At 50.0% G+C, this 12,588-nt stretch overlaps 1 non-coding gene across 1 annotated transcript; it reads right to left on the bottom strand.

The window, feature by feature from the left end:
- Positions 1-11,362: 11,362 nt before the first annotated feature.
- Positions 11,363-11,434, bottom strand: TRNAP-UGG. The gene has a single exon. It is a non-coding gene; the product is annotated as a tRNA-Pro (tRNA).
- Between the last annotated feature and the right edge of the window lie 1,154 nt (positions 11,435-12,588).

Consider the following 12,588-nt stretch of genomic DNA (forward strand, 5'->3'; position numbering starts at 1 on the left):
CCTGTCTCTAAATTTAAGATCTTTACCGGGGATTTGAAGCAAAACACTGTATCAAATGGATTTTAAAGGTCATTGAGGGAGCGGGGAAGAAGTGGAAGAAAAAAACCAAGGGTGGGAATCTCTATCATTCTGTTTGTGGAACTATAATTTTACCAGTTAAATTGCAATAAAGACGATAAAAACAAAGCAACTGTCAAAAATGAAAGTTGCCCTTTATTAAAAGAGAGATTTTTTATTCTAATAGCCTTTAAAATGGCAAATAAATAAATAAACTAGGTAAAAAAAACATTTGACATCGCATTAATTTGCAAGTATTTTTTAAACTAAAGGAATTCTGGCTCTGGAGATGTTTATGGGTGAGACTGAAAAGGGGTGCTGGGGAAACTGAATTTAAATTAAAATTACAAGCAGAAGTATATTATCCCTCCTTAATCTACCAGGCCATCTACTGCGGGGAGTGCTGGTTCTTTGGAAGATGAAAAGTCTTAGCCTCTGGTGCTCTTTGCACTACTGCAGGGAATTTGGTTTCCTTAGACCAGAATGATTAGGGGAATGCAAAAACTCTCATACGTGGATGGATAATTTATCTTAGAAAGGAGATGAATAAGAGGGGACATGATAAAATAGCAAATAATGGCTGCTGTATGGAAGGTACTTCTGTTTGCCCAGTCTCATAGCACAAAAGCAAGAGACATTCAGTGAAATTGAAAAGTAGCAAATTCAAAATGGATTAAATGAAATATTTTCCCACACAGAGCTTAAGTGGATGTGACCCTTAATAACAAAGTAAAAAACAAAATATCCACTGACTTCAACGGAAGCAGCAGAAGGCTTTTAATGTGGAGTGCTGACATTAGTGTAATGCCTCTATCCTACCCAACTACCTCCTCTTGCACTATACTTCCCGTGGGTTTGACAAACAGGCCTGGGTTCTTCTGGGTCCTGCCTCCAGCCTTGGCTGAGTGTTTTCTTCATCTCATTCTGACACACAGTCACCTAGGAGAACCTCCACCTCCCATGCTCTTCCCTGGCAGAAGTACCAGTGTTCTGCTTGGAAGGATACAATTCTAGCTACTGTCTTAACTGTAACCAGCCACCTGATATATGGATACTCCCAAGGAATAACACAGAGACACAGTATATCAGACTGGGTAATTGTATTAAACAAAAGGTGAACATTATTTAACAATGCAAACCATGTTAGGGTTACCAGTGCCCAACCCTGTGACTTACACTGAAGGGGAATAAGACTTTAATGTCCTGTTATTACACATACTATGTTGGGGCCATGGCTGGATGGTTAGGGTGGCAAATTTGTTAGTAGATGAGAGCAAGCTTCCTCCACTTTAGGAGATAGTCAGTGTATAAGTATCTTCCAGACAATGCCCCTGAATACCTAACTAAGTATTGATGCACTCACAAACTCCGTGACATGGCTAATCCTCAGGTTCAGATCCTGTCCTGGTTCCCTCAGCAGTTATAGGAGGGGTTTGATGGTCTTGGTCCTGGTCCTTGCTAGACTATGCTGGTCATGAAGAATTTTTCACTACCAAAAGGATACTGCTGCTGTGCCTCAGCCCACCATACAGGGACTCAGGGAATATGTGCTGAAAATGGAACTGGCTATGTGAGGCATTGCCTCTGTTTTCTTTGTCTCTGGTATATTTCGGATGAAATGCGCCACAGCACAGAGAACCTCACAAAGCTCTATGCACAGCTTAAATCCCACTTTAAACCTCAATACATACTTTAAGCAGTTCATAAGCCTTTAGCTGGCCCTCTACACGAGGGTGAATTTCACCCATTGTGAATAAAATAAGCTAGGGGAAATAGCCCTTTTTCATTTTGGTCCCAATGAGGGATCAGCACAAGTTGCAACCACTCGGCATCTGGGCCATAAATGTGAGAGCTCTCAGCCTGAACAAGAAACAAAGTATCTGCCATCTCTTAATTGGAAATTAAATTTAATTAAAATGCAGAGAAAAACACTCATCACCCACTTAATGAAATGAAGGAGGCTTCAATGTCATTATCTAGGGAAAGCAGCCTTTGTAGACTCTAGTTAAATATCAAAATCAGTCTTGAAAGACTCTGCTGTAATCTTAGTTCTTGACATTAGAATTAGATAACCACATTTATTTAGTTATTTTGGTTAAATGTTACCCTGGGATCCTTTACTGCTTTTATCTTTAGTGCCAAATTTTTAATTTGTAAACCTACAGTTTCGCTGTATGAAGCACCCAGGGAAGATATTTAGTGCTCTCAGAAATTCTGGGTGAGAGCTCAAACTGCTGGTGATTGTTAATTTCAGGAGGGACCCCACACTCTTAAAACCTGGCCCTTGGTGATGCTGACAACGCTGGGCAGAAGGGTTACAGGTAGATACATTTTCAGTTAGGATGGCTTATGTCAAGCCTCACTTGTGACAGCCAGTGGCTTTGCTCTGCTAAGTACAATGCTGGAAAAAAATGTGACTCAAGAGAGGTGTGTTCTATTCTTGGCTCTGACAGGCTTTCTTTTTCAAAAGGGATATGCTGTAGCTTAACCAGAAGTTATGAGCTTGATGCAGGAATTACTGGGTACAATCTCTGGTGTGTGTTATGCAGGAGATCTGTATCTTCTAGTGTTAAATCTATGGAAATGAGAGGGTGATGAGTTGGCCACCTGTATTCACAGCCATACACGCGATGGGGGTAGGGAAATGCTGAGCTGTGATTCTGACCTTTTTGCTAAACTCTATTTGAGTTATTGTGTCCTTATCCTCCCAGCCCACTCCCCACCACTGTTTCATCCTCCTGTTGTGCCTGTTCTTTGAGGCGCTTATGAGTTCATTAGGGCACAACTACCTTCGCTGTTACATGTCTTTCTAGTGCCTAGCATAATGAGACTACGACTGTGGTTCCTGGTAGTACCATAATAAATAGATTCATAAGGAACCCTTATGATAATCTAGTCTGACCTCCTGTATAACACAGGCCATACAATGTCACTCAGTAATTTCTTCATCAAGCCCCTAATCATAAACTATCAGGGTTGGAAAGGATGTCATCTAGTCCAATACGCTGCTCAAAGCAGGATAAATCCCCTGACAGATTTTTGCCCTGAACCTTAAATGGCCCCCTCAAGGACTGAGCTCACAACCCAAAGTCGAGGGGCACCAAACCTCAAACCACTAAACTGTCTCGCCCTCTAGTTAAGCTAGAGTATATCTTTTACAGTCTTGATTTAAAGACTTCAAGTGATGGCGAATCAACCACGTGTCTAGGTAAGTAGTTCAAATGGTTAATAACCCTTACTGCTAAAAATGTGATATGGTCTGTTCTCCATACTCGTTTTGATTCAAGTTCCAGCCATTTGAGCGTGTGTGTGTGTGTGTGTGTGTGTGTGTGTGTGTGTGTGTGTGTGTGTGTGTGTGTGTGTGTGTGTGTGTGTGTGTGTGTGTGTGTGTGTGTGTGTGTGTGTGTGTGTGTGTGTGTGTGTGGAGCCCGCTGCAAACAGAAATCTTCTCCCTAGGCCATCACTGGCAATTTTTAAATCAAAACTGGGTGTTTTTTTTCTGAAAGATTGGCTCCAATTCCAACAGGAATTGTTTTGGGGAAGTTCTGTGACCCCTGTTATGGAAGACGTCAGACTAGATCACAGCAGTTTCTTCTGGCCTTAGAATCTCTGAATACCATGATCAAGTCATCTCTTAACCTTCTCTTGGATAAACTAAATAGATTGAGCTTCTTTAGTCTCTACCTGCGAGGGAGGTTTTTCACCTCTCAAATCTTTGTAGTGCTTCTGAACCCTGTCCAATTTGACCACATTTTTTAATGTGGTCACCAGAACTAGACATCATATTCCAGAAATGGTCTCACGACTGCTGTAGGCAAAGGGTGTCTGTGCCAGAGGCGTTCAGAGAAATGGGGCGGGCACGTGTTGCCCTATAAGACACAGCGACATGTCACCTCTGGGGGGCCATGAGTATGCTCCAGGCTGCAGTGCGCCCTGGACTGCCTGCAGTAGATAGCACCCATCTACCTGTTCCGGGATGGCCATGAACAGACCTGGAGCTCACAGCTAGAGCAGGAGGCTGCTTGTAAGTCCCGTCACTGGGGGATGAGCACGTGCAGGGTGGAAATTTGTCCTGGGGGTCCAGGGAAGGAGCAGCGGTGAGTGGACCCGTGCCGTCACGCAAACCAAATAGAAAGAACAGCAGGAAAAGCACCCCCAGGGAGAGACTAGCCCCCGGCCCGCCCCCCACGAATTTACAGGAGAGCAGCAAAGAAACCATGGCAAGGGCTTGTCCGGGATTTCTCGCACCCTACGCGAGACTCCTCTCTCTAGACCAGGGGTCTGCAACCCGCGGCTCCGGAGCCGCATGCGGCTCTTCAGCCTCCTTGTTGTGGCTCCCTTCGGCCTTGACAAAAGAAAAAAAAAAGAATAACGGTTATTTATTAATTTATTTTTTATTTATATTATTTTATTTTTGTTTATTTTGTTGCACAGTTATCTTGGAGTTTGAGGTGATATTTTAACATCGAATTTTTAAAAAGTTTTTATAATTTGTCAATTAAAATATGCGTCACATCCACGTCTATAGCCCTCACCTTTACCTGCAGGCGGCTTCTTGAGTGTGCGACCCCCGCGGTAAGCTAACCATGAATACATCCCAAAAAAGTAAAATCTCAGAAGAAAATAGAGAGTTTAATTCTGCATGGACAGATTCCTTTGCCTTCACTGCCAACGACACTGGCTTACCTGTGTGCTTGATATGTGGCGAGAAATTAGCAAACAACAAAAAATGTAATGTTGAAAGACATTTTCAAAACAAGCACTCAGCATTTTCTGAAAAGTACCCAACTGAAGATGGGCGAAAGAGAGCGATTTCGGAACTACTACGGAAAGTTGAGCAGAGCAAACATACTTTCAAGAAGTGGATCAACTCTCCAAACTCAACTACAGCTGCTAGTTTTGTGGCAGCTCATGAGATCGTAAGGAGGGGGAAGCCATTCACAGATGGAGAATACATGAAAGAATCGTTCATAAAAATATCAGAGCATCTATTCTCCGAATTCAAAAACAAACACGAAATTATTCAGAAAATTAAAGAAATGCCTCTCTCTGCAAAGACCGTCAAGGACAGGACCATTAAAATGGCAACAAACATCACCAGTAAGCAAATTGATGACATCAATTCAGCTCAAGCATATTCAATTGCCTGTGATGAGTCAAGTGATGTAAACGATATTGAGCAGACAGCACTGTTATGCAGATATGTGAACTCTGATGGGAAGAACTGATTGAACTCATACCGCTAAAGGGCCGAAGGCGGGGACAGGACATTTGTGAGGCTGTTTAGAGTTGTCTAAAAGCCAAAGGAATAAACACCACTCACCTGGTGTCAGTGTCTACTGATGGTGCACCCAGTATGAGAGGAGCACAGAAGGGCTTTGTGATTTTTACTTCAAAAGTCGCTGGATCGAGAGCTGATGACGTTTCACTGCATCTTGCACCAAGAAGCACTGTGCGCTCAAATATTCCCCCCTGAATGTGTGGAAGTGATGAACCTCGTTATTAAGATAGTGAACAAAATAATTGCAAACGGGTTAAACCACCGACAGTTTTGTTCATGGTTAGATGAAGTCGAGAGCGCATATTTGGATCTCCTGCTGCACAACAGAGTTCGGTGACTGTCAAGGGGAGACGTGCTGAAATGCTTCGCTGCTTGTCTGGAACATGTGAAAACCTTCTTGGAAAGCAAAGGCCTCAGCTATCCCGAACTGGGAGACCTCGATTGGCTGGAAAAGTTTTATTTCATGGTGGATATGACAAGTCACTTAAACACGCTGAATAAAAATCTCCAGGGAAAGGGAAGCACGGCCCTGCAGTTGCTGGAGGATGTTCTGGCGTTTGAGCGCAAGATGACAGTGTTTGCCAGAGATGTACAGAGAGGTACGCTCTCACTTCCCCTCCCTGAGAGAGTTCAAAGAAAAGAACAATCACATAAATTGTGATTATTTACACCGTGCAATTATGGCAATGCAAGCTGCATTTGGAGAAAGATTCAGCGAGTTCAGAAAGGAAAAAAACACTCTGTCCTTCCCTGTCACACTGCTGGACATCGGACCCATCCCTGCTGAACATATCTGCATTCACAGGGATAAGTCAGCCCGATCTTGAAATTGAACTGGCCGACATAGCGGATAAAGACTTATGGGTGTCCAAGTTCAAAAGCCTGACAGCGGATCTCGAAGAAGTCGCCCGTCAGAAGGCCACTCTCGCTAAAGAGCGCAAATAGCATGATATTGAAAACCTCCCCAGCCCCGACAAACTTGTTTTTGAAACATGGAGTGCCATTCCCGACACGTATATGAACATGAAAAAGTATGCATTTGGAGTCCTGTCCATCTTTGGCTCAACATACTTATGCAAGCAAGTTTTATCGAGCATGAACTTCATAAAGTCCAAATATCGCTCCCGCCTCACAAATGAGAGCCTACAGTCCTGTGTGAAGATCAAAGTCACATCTTACAGCCCCGACATCGGGAAGATCAGCATCGAGCTTCAGAAACAGAAGTCACATTAAACAGGTGAGAACACTAATATTTAATAGGCTATTATTATTCAGAAAAAAACATTTATTTCAGACCCGGAGCTGATGTAGTTTTTTATTGTATGTTCAGGTGCTTCGGTTGATTGCTGGCCGAGAAAGAAACCCGAAGAGGATGAGAGCACACTGAAATGGACTTGTCAAAAAACGTTCCTAATTTTATGTTTACTTTTTTAAAACTGCTAAGCTGCAACTATATGTTTTTTATATTAAAGTGGGCTACGTTTTATTTTAATTTTACACAAATACGGGAAGGACTCAAAAAGGCCTGCATAGTTCAGTGTTTAATTTATTTCAAAGTAGGCCTACACATGCACACTCCACTTCTGTTTGTTGTATTCTGTTGTTGTAACAGGTAAAATTAAAAAAAGATTAAAACTTTTAAAAGTTTATAAGCAGTGTTATATTTTGCGGCTCCAGACTATTTTTCTTTAGTGGAAGAGGGGGCAAAATGGCTCTTTTGATAGTAAAGGTTGCCGACCCCTGCTCTAGACCAACAAGCCTCTCTTGCCAGGGAGGGGCTCGGCACGCCTCGGAAGTCGGGGAGAAACAACAGGCCGCTGTAGGCCTAAAGTTGAAAAGGACCGCGCCTCTCTTCAGCTTTCCAAGGTCACCTCCACGCTGGCTCTGTCGCACGCCTAGGGCAACAAACCACCTTTACACCCTAACGCCACTCTCACGCCACGGGACTGGGGAGAAAAACGCAGGCAAAAGTTGGGGGAAAAAAGAAAGGGAGAGTGGCAACCAGACCCTTTGGCGAGGGCTTGTCCGGGAGTTGACCCCGGGGACTCTCGCACCCGAAGCCACACTGGGACTGGCAAGAGTCAACAAACCGTTTCTTTGGAGAACAGTCTTTTTTCAGATTTTTGCAACCAAACCAAGCCAAGCTCCACAAGAACAGGCAGAGTTAGCCCTAAAATGAAAAAATACCCCGCGTGCCTGACTTCACCTTTCCAAGGTCTCCTCCTCGCTCTCTCACGCCGTAAGTGAGAACCGTTCAGCCGGACCGAGGAACCAAATTCAGACCCTAACGCAGCCCTCACTCTTCGGGACGTTGGGGAGCAATAGGGGGAAAAAACGAACAAGCCATGAACAAACAAAGAAGCGCGCAATAGTCAGCCGCAAAGGCAGGCTTGGCAAGGGCCTGGATGAAACTGAGACCCGTGATCTCTTGCGCCCAAAAGCAGACTCACGCTCCTTTCCGACTCATCCTTTTGGAACTGTAAGGAAAGCAGCGTTTCCCAGGAGTTTCCAAAAACGGGCCCCGAAAGAGCCTGACGGCACGAAGGGAGGGCAGGAAACACGGCCTCGGGGAGGGCTTGTCTGGGATTTGAACCCGGGACCTCTCGCACCCGAAGCGAGAATCATACTCCTAGACCAACAAGCCACCTTTGGGTGTGGGGCCTGTCGTATGGCCTCAGAAGGTTAGGCCAAAACCCAAGCCGCCTGTAAATTTTCACCAGTTCTAACTGGTGCTCCTCCAGTGCCACGACGCCCTAGGCAACAGTCTGTGTGTGCTGTTGGTTGCCGGTCGGTAGCATGGAGTGCCTGCGTCTTTGCCTCCCAGGGAGAGATAGGTTGAGCCCTCGCCAGTGAGGAGAAGTGTGGGTAGAAAAAAAGATCCAGAAAGTCCCCCTTTCCGTCTGAGCGGGGTGCTCCCTTGTGGAGTCGGGGGTCCTGCCCCTGAGAGCTGTCCGGCTAGGGTGCGGGCGCCCCCAGGTCTGTGTGCACTTTTGTGTCTGAGGCGTGCGCTGGGTTCTTGTCTTGGGGCTGGGAGCGTGTGCCTGTGCCCAGTGGAGGGCTGGTGTGCGGGGAGCTGTCAAGCTCGTCCTCCTGCGTAGGCCCACAGGTAAGCCTCCCCCCATGGTCGGGGTTTCCATCGGAAAGGCTCCCCAGCGTGGTGTAGAGCTGGACGGTTAAGCCTCCCTGCGTGGCTTGCGGTGGGGCGCATGAAGGCCCGGCGGGCGTCATTTGTGGGGACACGGCCTCAGGAAAGGATTTGGGCCACCAGGTCAACCCCTTTGGGTCCAATGGGCGGAGGATGCCGCTGTCTCCCTGTGCCCCCACCTCGAGCCGGTTCCCCCGCCAGTGGCTGAGACGGCTGCCCAGCCTCCCCTGGCCCGCGCCCCCAGTTGCCCTTGCGCCACGTGCTCAAGATGGCCCTGCCCACACTGGAGGAGGCGGCCCTCTGCAACCCTAGCTCCCAGGCTCTGCCGGCCACCAGGGCAACCCGGCACTCCCTTCGGACGCTAAGGCAGCTGTGGCTCGACAGACGGTTGGAGCAAAAACACAGGCCGGGTGAATCGCACCATCCGAGAGAGCTCCCGCAAGGGCTTGTCCGGGATTTGAACCCGGGACCTTTCGCTCCCAAAGCAAGAATCATGCTCCTAGACCAACAAGCCACACCCCCAGGTGCTGGACATGCCCTGGCCCCTCAGAGTGAACCAAACAAAACGCTCACTGTGCTGATGAGGTTTCGCTCCCCCGCCAGGACTGGAAGGCGTTACGGTGGCCAGCTAGGCCTATCAACGCCGCCAACGGGCTGCACCTGGAGCAAGAGCCAGGGAGCAGAGATGGAGTGCAAGCGGACTCAGCTGGGCAGGAACGGGCAGGGCCTCTAAAGCCAGGAAGCCGGCAACAGACAGAGGTTGCTGCTGCTGGGAAAGGGCACTCGCTCCCTGGGAGGATTTGCAGCTGGTACACCCGGAGCCAGGAGGGAAACCAGGACTTTTAGGAAGCAGTCCAGGGAAGGAGCAGCGGTGAGCGGACCCGTGCCGCCACGCGAACCGAATAGATTGACCATCAGGAAAAGCACCCCACGGGAAAGACTAGCCCCCGGCCCGCACCCCCCGAATTTACAGGAGATCAGCAAAGAAACCATTGCAAGGGCTTGTCCGGGATTTCTCTCAGCCTACGCGAGACTCCTATCTCTAGACCAACAAGCCTCTCTTGCCAGGAGGGCTCGCACGCCTCGGAAGTCGGGAGAAACAACAGGCCGCTGTAGGCCTAAAGTTGAAAAGGACCGCGCTCTCTTCAGCTTTCCAAGGTCACCTCCACGCTGGCTCTGTCGCACGCCTAGGGCAACAAACCACCTTTACACCCTAACGCCACTCTCACGCCACGGGACTGGGGAGAAAACGCAGGCAAAAGTTGGGGGAAAAAGAAAGGAGAGTGGCAACCAGACCCTTTGGCGAGGGCTTGTCCGGGAGTTGACCCCGGGCCTCTCGCACCAAGCCACACTGGGACTGGCAAGAGTCAACAAACCGTTTCTTTGGAGAACAGCCTTTTTTCAGATTTTTGCAACCAAACCAAGCCAAGCTCCACAAGAACAGGCAGAGTTAGCCCTAAAATGAAAAAATACCCGCGTGCCTGACTTCACCTTTCCAAGGTCTCCTCCTCGCTCTCTCACGCCGTAAGTGAGAACCATTCAGCCGGACCGAGGAACCAAATTCAGACCCTAACGCAGCCCTCACTCTTCGGGACGTTGGGGAGCACTAGGGGAAAAAACGAACAAGCCATGAACAAACAAAGCGCGCAATAGTCAGCCGCAAAGGCAGGCTTGGCAAGGGCCTGGATGAAACTGAGACCCGTGATCTCTTGCCCAAAAGCAGACTCACGCTCCTTTCCGACTCATCCTTTTGGAACTGTAAGGAAAGCAGCGTTTCCCAGGAGTTTCCAAAAACGGGCCCCGAAAGAGCCTGACGGCGCAAAGGGAGGGCAGGAAACACGGCCTCGGGGAGGGCTTGTCTGGGATTTGAACCCGGGACCTCTCGCACCCGAAGCGAGAATCATACTCCTAGACCAACAAGCCACCTTTGGGTGTGGGGCCTGTCGTATGGCCTCAGAAGGTTAGGCCAAAACCCAAGCCGCCTGTAAATTTTCACCAGTTCTAACTGGTGCTCCTCCAGTGCCACGACGCCCTAGGCAACAGTCTGTGTGTGCTGTTGGTCGCCGGTCGGTAGCATGGAGTGCCTGCGTCTTTGCCTCCCAGGGAGGGATAGGTTGAGCCCTCGCCAGTGAGGAGAAGTGTGGGTAGAAGAAAAGATCCAGAAAGTCCCCCTTTCCGTCTGAGCGGGGTGCTCCCTTGTGGAGTCGGGGGTCCTGCCCCTGAGAGCTGTCCGGCTAGGGTGCGGGCGCCCCCAGGTCTGTGTGCACTTTTGTGTCTGAGGCGTGCGCTGGGTTCTTGTCTTGGGGCTGGGAGCGTGTGCCTGTGCCCAGTGGAGGGCTGGTGTGCGGGGAGCTGTCAAGCTCGTCCTCCTGCGTAGGCCCACAGGTAAGCCTCCCCCCATGGTCGGGGTTTCCATCGGAAAGGCTCCCCAGCGTGGTGTAGAGCTGGACGGTTAAGCCTCCCTGCGTGGCTTGCGGTGGGGCGCATGAAGGCCCGGCGGGCGTCATTTGTGGGGACACGGCCTCAGGAAAGGATTTGGGCCACCAGGTCAACCCCTTTGGGTCCAATGGGCGGAGGATGCCGCTGTCTCCCTGTGCCCCCACCTCGAGCCGGTTCCCCCGCCAGTGGCTGAGACGGCTGCCCAGCCTCCCCTGGCCCGCGCCCCCAGTTGCCCTTGCGCCACGTGCTCAAGATGGCCCTGCCCACACTGGAGGAGGCGGCCACTCGGGCCGGCCCTCTGCAACCCTAGCTCCCAGGCTCTGCCGGCCACCAGGGCAACCCGGCACTCCCTTCGGACGCTAAGGCAGCTGTGGCTCGACAGACGGTTGGAGCAAAAACACAGGCCGGGTGAATCGCACCATCCGAGAGAGCTCCCGCAAGGGCTTGTCCGGGATTTGAACCCGGGACCTCTTGCTCCCAAAGCAAGAATCATGCTCCTAGACCAACAAGCCACACCCCCAGGTGCTGGACATGCCCTGGCCCCTCAGAGTGAACCAAACAAAACGCTCACTGTGCTGATGAGGTTTCGCTCCCCCGCCAGGACTGGAAGGCGTTACGGTGGCCAGCTAGGCCTATCAACGCCGCCAACGGGCTGCACCTGGAGCAAGAGCCAGGGAGCAGAGATGGAGTGCAAGCGGACTCAGCTGGGCAGGAACGGGCAGGGCCTCTAAAGCCAGGAAGCCGGCAACAGACAGAGGTTGCTGCTGCTGGGAAAGGGCACTCGCTCCCTGGGAGGATTTGCAGCTGGTACACCCGGAGCCAGGAGGGAAACCAGGACTTTTAGGAAGCAGTCCAGGGAAGGAGCAGCGGTGAGCGGACCCGTGCCGCCACGCGAACCGAATAGAAAGAACAGCAGGAAAAGCACCCCCAGGGAAAGACTAGCCCCCGGCCCGCCCCCCACGAATTTACAGGAGAGCAGCAAAGAAACCATGGCAAGGGCTTGTCCGGGATTTCTCGCAGCCTACGCGAGACTCCTATCTCTAGACCAACAAGCCTCTCTTGCCAGGGAGGGGCTCGGCACGCCTCGGAAGTCGGGGAGAAACAACAGGCCGCTGTAGGCCTAAAGTTGAAAAGGACCGCGCCTCTCTTCAGCTTTCCAAGGTCACCTCCACGCTGGCTCTGTCGCACGCCTAGGGCAACAAACCACCTTTACACCCTAACGCCACTCTCACGCCACGGGACTGGGGAGAAAAACGCAGGCAAAAGTTGGGGGAAAAAAGAAAGGGAGAGTGGCAACCAGACCCTTTGGCGAGGGCTTGTCCGGGAGTTGACCCCGGGGCCTCTCGCACCCGAAGCCACACTGGGACTGGCAAGAGTCAACAAACCGTTTCTTTGGAGAACAGCCTTTTTTCAGATTTTTGCAACCAAACCAAGCCAAGCTCCACAAGAACAGGCAGAGTTAGCCCTAAAATGAAAAAATACCCCGCGTGCCTGACTTCACCTTTCCAAGGTCTCCTCCTCGCTCTCTCACGCCGTAAGTGAGAACCGTTCAGCCGGACCGAGGAACCAAATTCAGACCCTAACGCAGCCCTCACTCTTCGGGACGTTGGGGAGCAATAGGGGGAAAAAACGAACAAGCCATGAACAAACAAAGAAGCGCGCAATA

This window comes from Mauremys reevesii, linkage group 6, assembly GCF_016161935.1.
Source record: "Mauremys reevesii isolate NIE-2019 linkage group 6, ASM1616193v1, whole genome shotgun sequence".
Lineage (NCBI taxonomy): Eukaryota > Metazoa > Chordata > Testudines > Geoemydidae > Mauremys > Mauremys reevesii.